Source organism: Schistocerca nitens, chromosome 3 (assembly GCF_023898315.1).
Source record: "Schistocerca nitens isolate TAMUIC-IGC-003100 chromosome 3, iqSchNite1.1, whole genome shotgun sequence".
Classification (NCBI taxonomy): domain Eukaryota; kingdom Metazoa; phylum Arthropoda; class Insecta; order Orthoptera; family Acrididae; genus Schistocerca; species Schistocerca nitens.
In genome coordinates, this window is record NC_064616.1 from 406912785 (window position 1) to 406927741 (window position 14957).

The 14957-nt window shown below is 45.4% G+C and overlaps 1 protein-coding gene across 2 annotated transcripts in view; it reads right to left on the reverse strand.

Annotated features, from left to right (window-relative positions):
- The window catches only part of LOC126248346 (proton myo-inositol cotransporter-like), a 544708-nt gene that overhangs the window by 368085 nt on the left and 161666 nt on the right, over nt 1–14957 (reverse strand). The gene's annotated exons all lie outside the window — the stretch shown is intronic.

A 14957-nucleotide genomic window follows, 5' to 3' on the forward strand; every position in this document is an offset into this window, starting at 1 on the left:
TTTGTGAAACCTTAATGGCAGACATTTCACAGTTCGTATAGAATTTAATAGGAGCCAGATGAATCATGATACCTCAAAAAGAAACATGTACATTACTACTATTTGCACGACGATTCTGATGGTGTAATCAGATTTTCAATATCTTTATTAGTTTGAAGTTTAGTATGTTACGGTAAATTATACAAGTAACACCCAGCAACGAAATTCCAAAATATAAACGCTTCATCCGATTTTGTCAATCGTTGTGTCTTTAGAAAGCTAATAGTGTAAACCTAAATTGGTATGAATTACAGGCATGTAACTTGAATAATACATAAGTTATTGGAGGTCAAAGTGGCCTGTTACTATCGATCGCGTCAGGCCATAAGTACTCCAAGTTACACGAAAAAAACGGTAGCAGCCTGCTTATAAATATATTTATTCATCTATGTCTTTGTTTATATCCGATATATACTATTCATGAAGAAATTGGTTAAATATTTAGTGTGTTATAGAAAGCACAGAGACATTAGGCTACTGGCCTACCTTTTGTTCTATTCCTTTGATATATGTTTATTTAATTTGTTTATGTATCTAATAATGTGTGTTAGAGCGTGTTTATGGTCGAGCCATAGGAATATTTACATAATTTCAAGTTATTTAAATGTAAACCAAGTACTTCGAATGTGTTTCATTATGTTTGTGTGGGCGCGTTGGCATGAAGATATGGTGCGAGCGCTCTAGCCAGTCACAGCGCTCGTGAATGGGGAGACTGGATGGAAGCGAGTTCGGGTGAAGAGTGCTGGACAGTACGGGGCCAGTCGCACAGGAGACGACACGGGAGGTGCGGGACGCGACGGCGGGGTGGACGCACGGTCGCGAGAGACACTTGGAGAGTGGGGAGCGGTATGCGCGTGGTCGCGGCAGATAGAAATACTTTGGAGTGCCGACTTGTGCACTTGTGAGATTTCCGTGGCTTCTACAGTGAAGACGTAGTGCTCGTTTAGAAGTGAATATCTCGCGAGCTGTGTTGTTGTTCATAACTAATTACGTGCTGTAGGAATCTATTGTCTCCCAGTTATTCAACTTATATTTTATTTAATTTCTGGACCATCGACACCAATAAGTGTCTCGCAGAAATATACTGCATTCTCAGAAGTACTTCTACTACCGTACTCATCATTTAAAGCCGTTAAGATAGTACCTGCAGATCTTATTTAATTTCAACCTTTCATTTATAAATTTATATGTTACTTTCATAATTCGCAATAGCCGAGTGACAGAAACCTTCGACTATTCGATTCAGGTGTGTATTCTTATCGTATACTGTAGACTCAGCAGTATTTGGCCTGTAATGCGGCAACTACGTATCCCAGCCCCTAGACAACGAAACCAGACAGAACTTTTAATATTGCAACTCTGAGTTGGAGGGAACGTAGTTGAGGGCCACCAACATCATTTCATTTCATTTATTGTTATAAAGTCCGCATAATGCAGTACAGATTTTACACTCGCCCCTTTATCGTAGAACGCGATCGCTTCACTACGGAAGGGCGTCCCGCGAGGCAGCAAAATTCTCATAGGATAGGCGTCAGCTGTACTTTCACTCGCCGTCTGTCCGAGACTAATGTGGCACTAGCAGCGTATAAATTATTGCAGATATATCAGCTAGCAACGACTCACAGTGTCAAAGCCTATCCTGTTTGTCTTAGAACATACCTTAGGTTATCTATCGCACCAAGACTGTCGTGTAGGACATAAGAAACGTGAACCACTTTCCCTCCTCTTCGAACCTACTCTTACGTGAAGTAGGAATAGGATAGGCAAAAAGTTCAGCCAGCCTCATTTCTAAGTTAACATAGGCTATTTTATTTATTCAGAAACTTTTTAGTCCGACGAAGTTTCCACCCCGACGGGGAACAAAAACGTCCCTGCAGCGATCTGTTCACATTTTTCGCCAAAATACACTTTCCACGACGCTTTCCCCCAGTACAGTATTTCAAATTCTCTTCTTGACCCGCGCCCGGGTTCCGGGGTTCGATTCCCGGCGGGGTCAGGGATTTTCTCTGCCTCGTGATGAATGGGTGTTGTGTGATGTCCTTAGGTTAGTTAGGTTTAAGTAGTTCTAAGTTCTAGGGGACTGATGACCATAGATGTTAAGTCCCATATCTACTTCCTTGTCTTCCTCTTCCTAACGACATACATACGCAACTCTCTCACTTTTTTCCTTAAAAAAAGATATGTAGGTACCCACAACCTTACGTCACCGCTCTGACTAAATCAGAATAGACACTACTCGTGTTAAGCAACTGGCGCTCGTAAAACCGATTCAGGCCTAACATGACCGAAGGATTTGAGTGTCTTCTGTTGTGTCGCGGCCGTGTCCCCGTCCACCTGTGGCGCTGGTAGGAAATGCTGATTTGCCCCCGAATGCCTGGCCCGCTTCATCGCAATTTCTGGCAGAGTGGGTCGATACAGGCCTCTCTCTCCCCGCCTCGCCTCTTAGTGAAGCTTCCGTCTAGCTTCTGGCACCCTCCTCGCTCCGACCACGGTTTCTGGAAGCTATAATTTGCAGTGCCTGTCCCCATATGCTGTTATGAGAGGCAGCCGCTAAATGATCAAACTTCCTCATTACAAAGACGACACTATCGTTAATTACTTCGGTACATACAACTTTTGGCGCAGCGCAAACCGACAACACGGGAGCTTGCGACCGAAAAAGGGCTAAACACAGTGCACACGCTATGTAACATATCTGGTTGGCTGATTTAGAACTAGGGCGATATATAGTCCTTACGTGCGCACAACATAGCCATGAAACTGGACTCCTCTCCACAAACTATACACGAAAAAGCAAGTGTTGTATCCACGGACCCAACCAACCAACCAACCAAACAAACAAACAACTCGCGCACGCGCGCCCTGACCGTGACATCGCTGGCCACAGTTCCTGTCGCGGCCGTCGGCGTCCACCGCCGACGGAAGAGGTCGCGCCATGGCTGACCTCGGGTCCGCACCGCCCTCTGCCTTTTGCATATAAGGAGGAACGCTGGCCCCGAGACGGGCGATCATCATAGGCCGCACCACCCGCTCCTTCAGCCTCCATGATTTCTACCTCACCATTTATGGCCGTCCTATCCACCTCACTCCTACCCTCAAATACCTTAGCCTCACACTCGACCGCCACCTCACCTGGACTCCCCATCTCCTTACCATCCAAAACAAAGCTCACAACCGCCTCCGCCTCCTGAAACTCCTGTCCGGCCGGACGTGGGGTCTGCATCCTTCCACCATCCTGGCCGGACGCGGGGTCTGCATCCTTCCACCATCCTTCATACCTACAAATCCATGATCCGCCTCATCCTTTGTTATGCCAGCGTCGCTTGGATTTCCACCCCTCCCCGGTTCTATAAAGCCCTCCAAATCCTTGAACGCCATGCACTCCGCCTCGCCTTCCGCATCCGCCTTCCGTCCCCCACGCGCATCCTCTACGACCTCATCCCCTTCCCCCACCTTCTCTTTTTCCTTGAACACGTCCGCACACTATATATTATCCGCCGCCTTGATCCCCCTCACCCCCTGGTCTCTCCCTTCCTCTCCACCCCCAACCAGATGCCGCGCCTTTACCGTTGTGTCCCTCCCTCTCTCCATCTCCACACCCTCCATCTCCTTTCCCAACACAACTTCTACCGTCTACCCCTCCCGGATGATGAGCTTCGCCCTGACATCTACCCTTCCTACCAACTCGAACCCCCTCTTCCTGCCTCCTCCTCAGGGCTCCCTCTCCTCCCCTCCCTCATTCTGAGCGGCTTTTCCCTCCTACTCCCCGTCCATCTCTTGCGCCTCCTTTCAGTGTCTCTGCGCTCCCTCCTGCCCTGTCTTCCCTTTCCCTCTCCCGCCCCACGTGTCTCCTGCCTCTTCGTGAACCCACGGTTGCCCCTCCTCTCTTTATCCCGCCGCTTCCCCAGCTGCCCCATGCTCTCCCCTCCTTTTCCATCCTCTCTGACCTTTCCCTCGGCAGGTCCCACCTGGTAGTTTTATTCTTCGTCGTGTGTGCTCCAAGTGGGTTTTAATTGTGTTGTTTCGGAGTGTTTTTAATACTGTGGCCAACTTTTAACCTGTGCATTCGCATTCAGTGTCTTCTCTGTGTTTTAAGACCCGCCAACTGTGTTTTTTAACTTTCTGGTGACTTTAACTGTCCCCCATGAACGTCTACATGTCAGTGTATTTTTACCTCCATTTTCTCCCCTTACTCTGTTTTATGTTCCCCTTTTTTATCTCCTTATGTATGTATCATTTTATTCTTGTTTTAGTTGTTGTGTCACTCGGCTGAAGAGCGGCGGATTGTGCCGCTGACAGCCCTCACCTGCCCATATGGGGCAGGGGAATGAAATCACAATTAAAAAAACAGAGATAGACAGTCTATTGTCGATTGTCTATTGCTAGCCTTTCATGGAGTTTATAGCGGAGCCATTGCAGTGTGATATTTACTATTGTATTCGACTAGGCTCAGTACCCGGATTACTCTTGGATATTACTTGGACTTGTATTGCTGGTGCACATTTCGTCAGAAATAAAGATAAGCTATCCGTTCATTCTAGCTGGCGCAATTCTTGTCAATTATTTTTCGGCCAACAGACATAGCTACATCCTGGTCACTACCCACTACTCCACAATTTGTGGTGGTGTCCCCCAAAAGTACCGCCGAGGACCTTGGGTTTGGGAGCCGTCACAAAAGCAAGCATATCAAAATATCTGTGAAAATAACGTTACATCGGACTTACACCGAAGAAAGAAAATGCAACGCTGTACATACCTGCGAGACAATAAGGTACTGCACTAATATGCGCTAGTCGTCTGTGTGGTCATTTGCAAACTTCTGCAGAACTACGAAACCGAGGGTATTATTTTTCCTTAAGCGGCTCCTCTCCAGACTATGAATCCGAAGGTCTGGGGTTCGTTCCCTGGCCAGTCCTAGGAATGTTTTCTGTCACTGCCGAAAGCCTGAATAACAACCTTTTGCAGCGCGGACTGCTGCGAGACGTGCAGAAAGAGTGTCAATGAGATTCTGAAAGGTATCGACAGGAACGTGGAGCCATGCCGTGGCCAGCTGCACTCGGTTTCTCGGTTAAGGATCCACGGCGCCTAGAGCCCGATCGAGGTGATCTCTCAGATTCTCGACTGGATATAAACACAGGCGAGTTGGTGGCAAAGGGAGTAGGATAAACTCATCCTGTTGCTCTCTGAACAGCGCATGTATATTGCGAGTTTTGTGACACGTTGTATTGTCCTACTGGTTGATGCTATCGTACCGAGGAAAAGCAAATCTCATGTACGAGAGGACGCGGTCCCCAAGGATAGATGCATATTTGCGTTGATCCATTGTGCCTTCCAGAATGACTTAATCGTCACGAGAATGCTACGGAAACATTCCCAAGACCATAAAGCTCCCTCCTCCGGTCTGAAACTTCCTGAAAATTTTTGCTGGGTGTTTGTTTTCATACATGTCACGTCGTACACACCAACGGCCGTCTGTCCAGTTGAGCATGAAAAGTGATTGATCTCAAAAGGTCACCTGTCACCACTCAGTGGACGTCCATTGGCGGTACTGGCGTGCAAATTCCAGCCATCGTCGCCGATGAGCAGCAGTTAGCATGGATGCATGAACCGAGCGCCTGCTGCGGAGACCCATATGCAGAAATGTTCGCTAAACGGTCGTTGAGAAGAAACTGCTGGTAGCCCTTTGCTTCAACTGGGTGGTCCGTTGCCCAACAGTGGCACGTCTGTTCGCCCATACACATCTTCCCAGCCGTTATTCACCCTCGTATTCAATGGCCTGTGGGGCACCACAGTTGCCTTGGGGTCGGTTTTGGATGGCGCCATTTTGCTATGCACGGTATACTTTAACCATGCTGGCACAGAAACAGCTTACAAACTTAGTCGATTCGGAAATGCCTCCACCCTTGACCCGACAGCTGATGATAATGCCCTTTTGGCTGTGACATAAATGGCTCCGTTCCCTCACTACGACAAAAACTGCACTGATTTTCCTCGTCTCCCCCTTCTCTCCCCCTCCCCCCAACAACACTCTTTACATATCATTCATTGCTAATGCTGCCATTTGCTGTCCGTGATTGGTTATTGCACGCTGACGTCAAGCATAGGCGGTGGTGATGTTAATGTGACTGGAAGATGTCGTTTCAGATTCTCTAACAATGCAGATAATTTTGTGCGACGGGTATGCTCCTGTTAGCTCCAGGACAACCTTCTGCAATTCTCAAACTTCATTTACGTTAATGCTGCGATCAGTTTCAAGTTGCGGCTCATTCTCGAGTGAAACAATACCCAAGACACACAGAAATACAAAATCATGTGTGTTGTGTAAATAGTTCCGCGTAGTCAGCGTGTACACAACTTTCCCACTAGAGCGCGCCCCGCTAAGAACAACAGCACAGGCGCAGCGCTCGTCCGTCTCCGCACTACGAGACGGCGCTGTCTTAGAGACGGACCAAATTCTGCTTCCGCCGATCCGCGTATTAATATGTAACGCAGCCAATGAGATTGCTGCTAACGTAGAACCTTTTCTCTTCGCGGATCACACTCGCGCAGTGATACATGAACGCGAGAGGTATTATAACGAGTGTACAGACCTCCGATTAGTCAGTCTCCATTAGCCTGTACGAGTCTGCATTTATCTGCACGTGTCTGTACCTGTCTACATTAGTCTGTACCAGTCTATAGTCAAGTTTAAGTCTGCACCTAATAAGATTATCATATTCCTGTACATAGCCATGAAGAGAAATGAATAGACACTTTGTCAAGTATCAGAGATATGTGAGAATAAGATTAACGTACCAAGACCAAAGGAACTTCAGATTGTCAATTGTAAACAGCATCCAGAATCAAGTTACGTAATGTCTATCCTTTTTTATTATTTTAATAAATGTGTGTGAAAATTAATCAAGTTCTGTTTAAAGTTGGTCACCGTCAATCTGCTACTCTAAGCGTGCAAGCGGCATTTCTATCGTCTGACCTAACGGCAGACGATAAACACGTCACGGTAAGACCACGAGACATATTGCTGACACTCGCCTACTTCGTTAGAGCGACAAGTCAAATAATCTGATGGTGTGTGTACCGAAGGTCTTACAGTACGCCCACCACAATGTATTAAAATTTTTGCATCAAAACGCGTAATGACGTAATTACTCTAGGAGTCTTAAGCAATTGAAAACTTAAGGTACACGCAAAAATAGCTTCAGAATCCATGAAAGTCACTGGTACATGCAGGAGGTACGCATACACTATATAGAAATCATGTCACCCTTGGAAAGGTTACGAAATAAAGAACGAAGATTTGGAGTCATACTGTCTGGTACTAGGAGTCTACCTACGGTATTCCAAAAGGGAAAGAAGCGCTTTGTTACACATATATAGCCACACATACGTAAGTGTAGCGTATGCAAAGTATCAGCTAACAACGAACAAGATTAATTAAATGCACTGACATGAGATATATGGAATCAGTGGGGACGAAATGTAATGAATGTAATGATAGCAGCGAAATTTGTTCTGAAACGCTGAGCCTGCAGTGTAATAATAATGTTGTAATTAATAAAATTTTATGTTAGTCCGAGATTAGAACCTAGATCTCAGACTATTCTAAAAACGTCACTCCAACAAATTTCCACACACCCTTCGTGCACCGTTCCTACCAGTGGCGCTATTTCCACATACTCCTTGGGCGAAGCACTGCTAGTAGCGCTCGGAAACAGTGCGAACATGTGTGACATTTAAATGCCACTTTAGTGAATTTACTTCAGTTAATGTGCATCACGATGTCAACGTACTCCACTGTTTTCCATCACACCGCATCACCTGGTAGTGCTATTTCTGGAAGAGGAACAGCTGTCTATTTGTTCGGAAAAACAAGAACAAATCTTAAGTGGCAGTGAATGCTTGGATCGGTCCTGGAAGCGTACTCGTATGGCCTAAATAGTTAAGTTTCGAATCCCGGTCCTACAATAAATTTGCGTCTTCAAGGCACACTCGAAATAAGCAATGGATTACCCTATAGTTTTAAATAAAAGAAAGCTGGTGTTGACGCGATTTTTATTCGAACACGTACGCTGGGTGACCCAGGAGAAATGGTCAACATTCAGGGATATCACAGGAATGATCATTGGTGCAAAGAAGTCTGGTAAATACAGGGTGTTTCAAAAATGACCGGTATATTTGAAACGGCAATAAAAACTAAACGAGCAGCGATAGAAATACACTGTTTGTTGCAATATGCTTGGGACAACAGTACATTTTCAGGCGGACAAACTTTCGAAATTACAGTAGTTACAATTTTCAACAACAGATGGCGCTGCAAGTGATGTGAAAGATATAGAAGACAACGCCATCTGTGGGTGCGCCATTCTGTACGTCGTCTTTCTGCTGTAAGCGTGTGCTGTTCACAACGTGCAAGTGTGCTGTAGACAACATGGTTTATTCCTTAGAATAGAGGATTTTTCTGGTGTTGGAATTCCACCGCCTAGAACACAGTGTTGTTGCAACAAGACGAAGTTTTCAACGGAGGTTTAATGTAACCAAAGGACCGAAAAGCGATACAATAAAGGATCTGTTTGAAAAATTTCAACGGACTGGGAACGTGACTGATAAACGTGCTGGGAAGGTAGGGCGACCGCGTACGGCAACCACAGAGGGCAACGCGCAGCTAGTGCAGCAGGTGATCCAACAGCGGCCTCGGGTTTCCGTTCGCCGTGTTGCAGCTGCGGTCCAAATGACGCCAACGTCCACGTATCGTCTCATGCGCCAGAGTTTACACCTCTATCCATACAAAATTCAAACGCGGCAACCCCTCAGCGCCGCTACCATTGCTGCACGAGAGACATTCGCTAACGATATAGTGCACAGGATTGATGACGGCGATATGCATGTGGGCAGCATTTGGTTTACCTGGACGGCTTCGTCAATAAACAGAACTGGCGCATATGGGGAACCGAAAAGCCCCATGTTGCAGTCCCATCGTCCCTGCATCCTCAAAAAGTACTGGTCTGGGCCGCCATGTCTTCCAAAGGAATCATTGGCCCATTTTTCAGATCCGAAACGATTACTGCATCACGCTATCTGAACATTCTTCGTGAATTTGTGGCGGTACAAACTGCCTTAGACGACACTGCGAACACCTCGTGGTTTATGCACGATGGTGCCCAGCCACATCGCACGGCCGACGTCTTTAATTTCCTGAATGAATATTTCGATGATCGTGTGATTGCTTTGGGCTATCCGAAACATACAGGAGGCGGCGTGGATTGGCCTCCCTATTCGCCAGACATGAACCCCTGTGACTTCTTTCTGTGGGGACGCTTGAAAGACCTGGTGTACCGCCAGAATCCAGAAACAATTGAACAGCTGAAGCAGTACATCTCATCTGCATGTGAAGCCATTCCGCCAGACACGTTGTCAAAGGTTTCGGGTAATTTCATTCAGCTACTACGCCATATTATTGCTACGCATGGTGGATATGTGGAAAATATCGTACTATAGAGTTTCCCAGACCGCAGCGCCATCTGTTGTTGAAAATTGTAACTACTGTAATTTCGAAAGTTTGTCTGCCTGAAAATGTACTGTTGTCCCAAGCATATTGCAACAAACGGTGTATTTCTATCGCTGCTCGTTTAGTTTTTATTGCCGTTTCAAATATACCGGTCATTTTTGAAACACCCTGTATGTGCTCTAAAATGCATACCTGAAGAGCTATGAGCACTTGCTCAGTAGAAGAAATGTGTTTCACAGTGCCGAAGATGGTGATGATGTGCTCGTAGCTTTTAAGGTAAGCATTTTAGAGCCCTTGTTTACTGGACTTGTTTGCTTTGAATGATCGTTCCTATCATATCCCTGTGTAATGAGCATTCCTCCTGTGACACCCTGTAATACAGCTCTAAAAACAATGGGAGAGCTTTGTTTCATAGTTTTATCCACGAGCCTTACGAGACTGCGGCAACTCCAGTAGGCTCCCACATCTGCTTTCCGAGGAATGAGGTGACACAGAGGAGATATGAATGTAATGACATGTTTCGCGTGGTTTAACTATCGCTACTTTAACGAGCCATGAAACAAATCAAACACACTAGAATTATCATATCTGGAACTTCGTGAAGCTATCGAGAAGCAAGGCGGCTATTTTCAACTATATACTGACCTTCGATATAGACAATTTTCTCATCCAATGTGAGAGAAGCCTTATCAGCGATGATGAAAACTGGTATAAACCAGAACTTATCAATTAATAATCGAAATTACTACAACATTGCAACTTTTATCTTTCACTCTGTTCCAGCTGTTTTAAAACTTCTTAGCGGATTAAAACTGTGTGCCATACCGGAATTCGAACCCGGCACCATGCGGTTCGAGGGCAATGCTCTTACTAACTGATCTATCCGCGCACGACTCCCGATCCGCCCACATAGCTTCACTTCTGCTAGCACCTCACTTCTACTTTCCAAAATTCACAGAAGTACTCTTGGATATTTTGTGAGACTAGCACTCCTGGAAGAGACGATACTTTGGAGGAATAGCCCAGCCACAACCTAGGTGATCGAATCCAGAATGTAAGAGCGAGAAGTATCGGCGGAGGTGAAGCTGTGAGAGTGGTTCGTGAGTCGCGCGTGAATAGCTTAGTCGGTAAGAACAACACTTGTGAAAGGCAAGGTCGCAGGTTCGAATCCCAGTCCGGTACACAGTTACTATCTTGCGAGAAAGTTTCAACTGTGTAACTCTTCTTCTTTCGAGAAATTCCATGCTTGCATTTTAAAAATAATCCTATCGACGCTAATATTCTTGAAAGTAGAACTTCAGAAGCAGCCTCAAGTATCGGTTTGGAAAAGGCGTAGGAGCTGGCACGTAGTTCTTACCTTTATCTGCCACTACCTATTCATATTAGTCGCCTCAATGGACTCTTTGTACCATTCTTATGCTGTTTCACTCGTACTCGACAAGCCTATTGTGACAGTAACACTGTTCATCCGTAGAGCGACCACTGAAAGGTCAAGCAGTCCTTAACTCGTCGGTTGGTTCGCCGCGACCGTACTTTACTGGGTACGGTCCTATTGCCGATTGTTACGCCTGTGCCCTCCTCCGTTATTTGGACAGACTTATCCAACCAATTACATGGGGACCAACAGTTTCTACATCTACATTTATACTCCGTAAGCAGCACAAGATGCTGTCCTACCCCATTTTCTGTTTCAGTGGCAAATGGTGCGCGGAACGAATAATTTTTGGTAAGCCTTCATGCGGTCTCGAAACACTAATTTTATCTCCATAGTCGTTTCGCAAGACATATGTAGGAGGAAGCAATATATTGACAATCTTTTAGGAGCGTACTTTCTCGGAATTTTAACAGTAAACAAGTCAGTGACGTGCAACGCCTTTCTTAGAGTCTGCAATTAGAGTTGAGTTATCACTTCCGTTACGTTTCCTCGCTTATTAAACCATTCTGTGATCTGTGATGTAATGGTTCAGTTGCCTCTAAGCACTATGGGACTTAATATCTGAGGTCATCAGTCCCCTGGACTTAGAATTACTTAAACCTAACTAACCTAACTAACCTAAGCACATCACAAACATCCATGCTCGAGGCAGGATTCGAACCTGCGACAGCAGCAGCAGCGCGGTTCCGGACTGAAGCGCCTAGAACCGGCTGTGATGTAATGCATTGCTCTTTTTTTTATCTCCTGTCTTAAGAATCCAGGCTAACAAGAAGTAGTCAAGTAATGACTGTACGAGGATTTTGTAAGCTACTTCCTTCTTGGGTGGGCTACACATCCTGATGATTCACCCTATGAATCAAATCTGGCATAATCCTTTCCTACGATTAGTTTTATGGGGTTGTTCCACATTAATTTGCCCCGGCGATTTAATCGACATGACTGCTTACCGTGACTGTGCGACAATCTTGTAATCACCTAGTATAACGGGTCTTCCCGCCTATTTACGCGCAACTGTCAATCCCTGCATGAAGTATTCAGCTTCTGCAGGACTTCCTGCATTTCGCTGCAATTTTCTGCCGTTAAGATATCTCTATAAGCAACACAATCATCCACAAATAGCCTCATGGAGATGCCCTCGTTGTCCACTAGGTTATTTGTACAGGATGCTTCAGAACTCGACGGCAAAACTTCAGGAATGGACTCCTCATAAAATGCGTATCTTAAGAGCTATGAGCACTTTTTGATCTTTGCTATTGTGGAACACATCTCTTCTACTTAACAAGTGGTCATTGGTCTTAAGGTATGTATTTTAGAGACCGTGTTTACTAGACTTTTTTCTTGCTCTTATATGAGGAATCCATTCCTGATACTTTGCCGTCAGGTTTTTAATCACCCTGTATATATTGTAAACAATAATCCTATAATACTTCCTTGGGGAATGACTAAGTTACTTTCACGTCTGTACGTCTGGAGACGTTCAGAATGATATGCTTTGTTGTACTTGCTAGGAACCTCTCAGTCCTACCACAGAACCGGTTTGATATTCCGTAGGCCTGTATTTTGTTCATTAGACGACAGCGCGGAACTGGATGTAACGCCTTCGAGAAGTCAAGAAACGCAACATCAACCTATGCTCCGGTATGTAACTGCCTTCCCGGTCTTGTGGACGATCAAAGCGAGATGGGTTTCACACGTGGACTCCATATCATGGGGTAATTTGGTATTTCACACACACACACACACACACACACACACACACAGAGAGAGAGAGAGAGAGAGAGAGAGAGAGAGAGAGAGGGGGGGGTCGCCAGTCTGTACTCGGCAAACCAAGATATGATTAGAGTACATTGTTTGCCGGAAAAATTTTCCTCCATTTCTATCCTATTCGTAGATTATAAGCGAGAAGAACGGGCCTGCAAAATTACAGACCAATATCCCTCATATCGGTTTGATGCAGAATCCTTGAACTTATTCTCAGTTCGACTATATTAAACTTTCTTGAGACTGAGAAGCTTATGTCCATGAATCAGCATGGTTTCAGAAAGCATCACTAGTACAAAACTCAGCTTGTCAATTTCTCATATGATATACTGCGAACAGGGCAACAGGCAGATTCCATATTTCTAGATTTCCGGAAAGCATTTGACACGGTGCCCAATTTCAGACTGTTAACGAAGGTACCAGCATATGGAATAGGTTCATAGAGATTTAAGTATGCTTGATTAGAGTATGCTTGATGTCTTCCACGACGGCAATAGCATCTTCCAGCAGGATAATAGACCTTGTGGCAAGACCGAATTCATTGTACAGTGGTTTGAAGAACATGTTATTGAACTCGTGTCATTGTCTTGACCACCAAATGCGCCTGATCTGAACCCGATGGAACACATGTAGGATGACGTCGGTGCCAGCTCGGTGCGCACAAACCACTCACTGGTTCGTGATTTACGTGAAATACGTGACCTGTGACTACACATCTGGTGGCACATACCTCGAGAAATCTACCAAGGACTTTTCTAAACCGTGCCACGTAGGATCGCTGCTGTACTGTCTTTCAAAGGTGGGCCATCACGCTATTAAGCAGATGGTCATCGTTTTCAGCTCATCATTGTTTGTTGTGAACAGTGAAGGCTGAGTAAAACGCCCTTGAGGTACTCCAGAAATTACATCTGTCCATTTCATTTCAGCCTGTTATGAACAACATTGAGTTCTAGCTGCTCGGAACTACTGAATCTGGCCACAAATCTAGACCGATAATTGGCAAGATCGTTTATTATTCACCGAACTGATTGATGGCAGTGGATCTGTCCTGAAATCGAAGTACTAACTGCGTACCCTTGTCAATGGCACATGGAAAGCCCAGTGCCTCTCGACAGCTGAAATGGAGTGCTCTATAGTCGGGTATCTACTTTCTCCCTGCGATCAAATGTACTGATGCTGCGCGTCATGCTCATCCTGTCATCGACTGTTACGCTGACGGCTAGTACAGTACATGACGTCACAGTCACGTGACTCTGCGAACTGTTCCACTCCCGGTAATAAGGATGCCCTGTCCTACTAGAGCAGCTGTCTCCAATTCATTTGTTCTGAAAGTATATAAAGCTTCGTGCAAAATATGAATTCACGATTTTTCCGCAGTGCTGCCACTATTCGTTCCCGAGTAGATGCAAGGTATTAATATTTTGGTAGACTCGTCCAGAGCCGGCCGCTGTGGCCGATCGGTTCTAGCCGCGTCAGTCCGGAACCACGCGGCTGGTAGGGTCGCAGGTTCGAATTCTGCCTCTAGCATGGATGTGTGTGATGTCCTTATGTTAGTTAGGTTTAAGTAGTTTTAAGTTCTAGGAGACTGACGACCTCAGATGTTAAGTCCCATAGTGCATAGAGCCATTTGAACAAAGACCTGTCCATTTATACAGTAACAAGTAATATTTTCTTATCTGTGATGTGTTCATATTATGGACGATTATAGTTTGAAAGAGATAGTCCGCACTACCAGTTTCCGACGCAGAGCCAACCAATTAAGGGCTTTTCTTACTCTTCATTCATTCACCACTTCACTTTAGAGACTATTACCCAAATGTAAGGTGGCAAGTGGCCGCAATAAGCCGATTCCACGGGAAACAATCCGCACTAGTTCTGGTATAGCAGTGTCCCTACGCCGATCTCTGCTCGTCCTTCACGGTATCTAACTAGTTTTTTGGTGCACGGTTGTGCAATCGAGAGACTTTCCTTTCTTCTACCTACTGCCCATTTTCTCATGCTGGGTTACGCCAGAATGGTGCAATAAAACAAACACAATGATTTATACACTTGTCGACCCAGTATTCTCAGAATGGAACTAGCACATTTAAGAATAATACCATCTTACTTTCATGCCTGATAAGTAACGAAATAGGACCTCTTGCGTCCTCATTTGCCCGTTTCCTCCCTGGAATGTGTCACACTTATTAAGAATGTTGCACCGTAGAAGTATTTGGG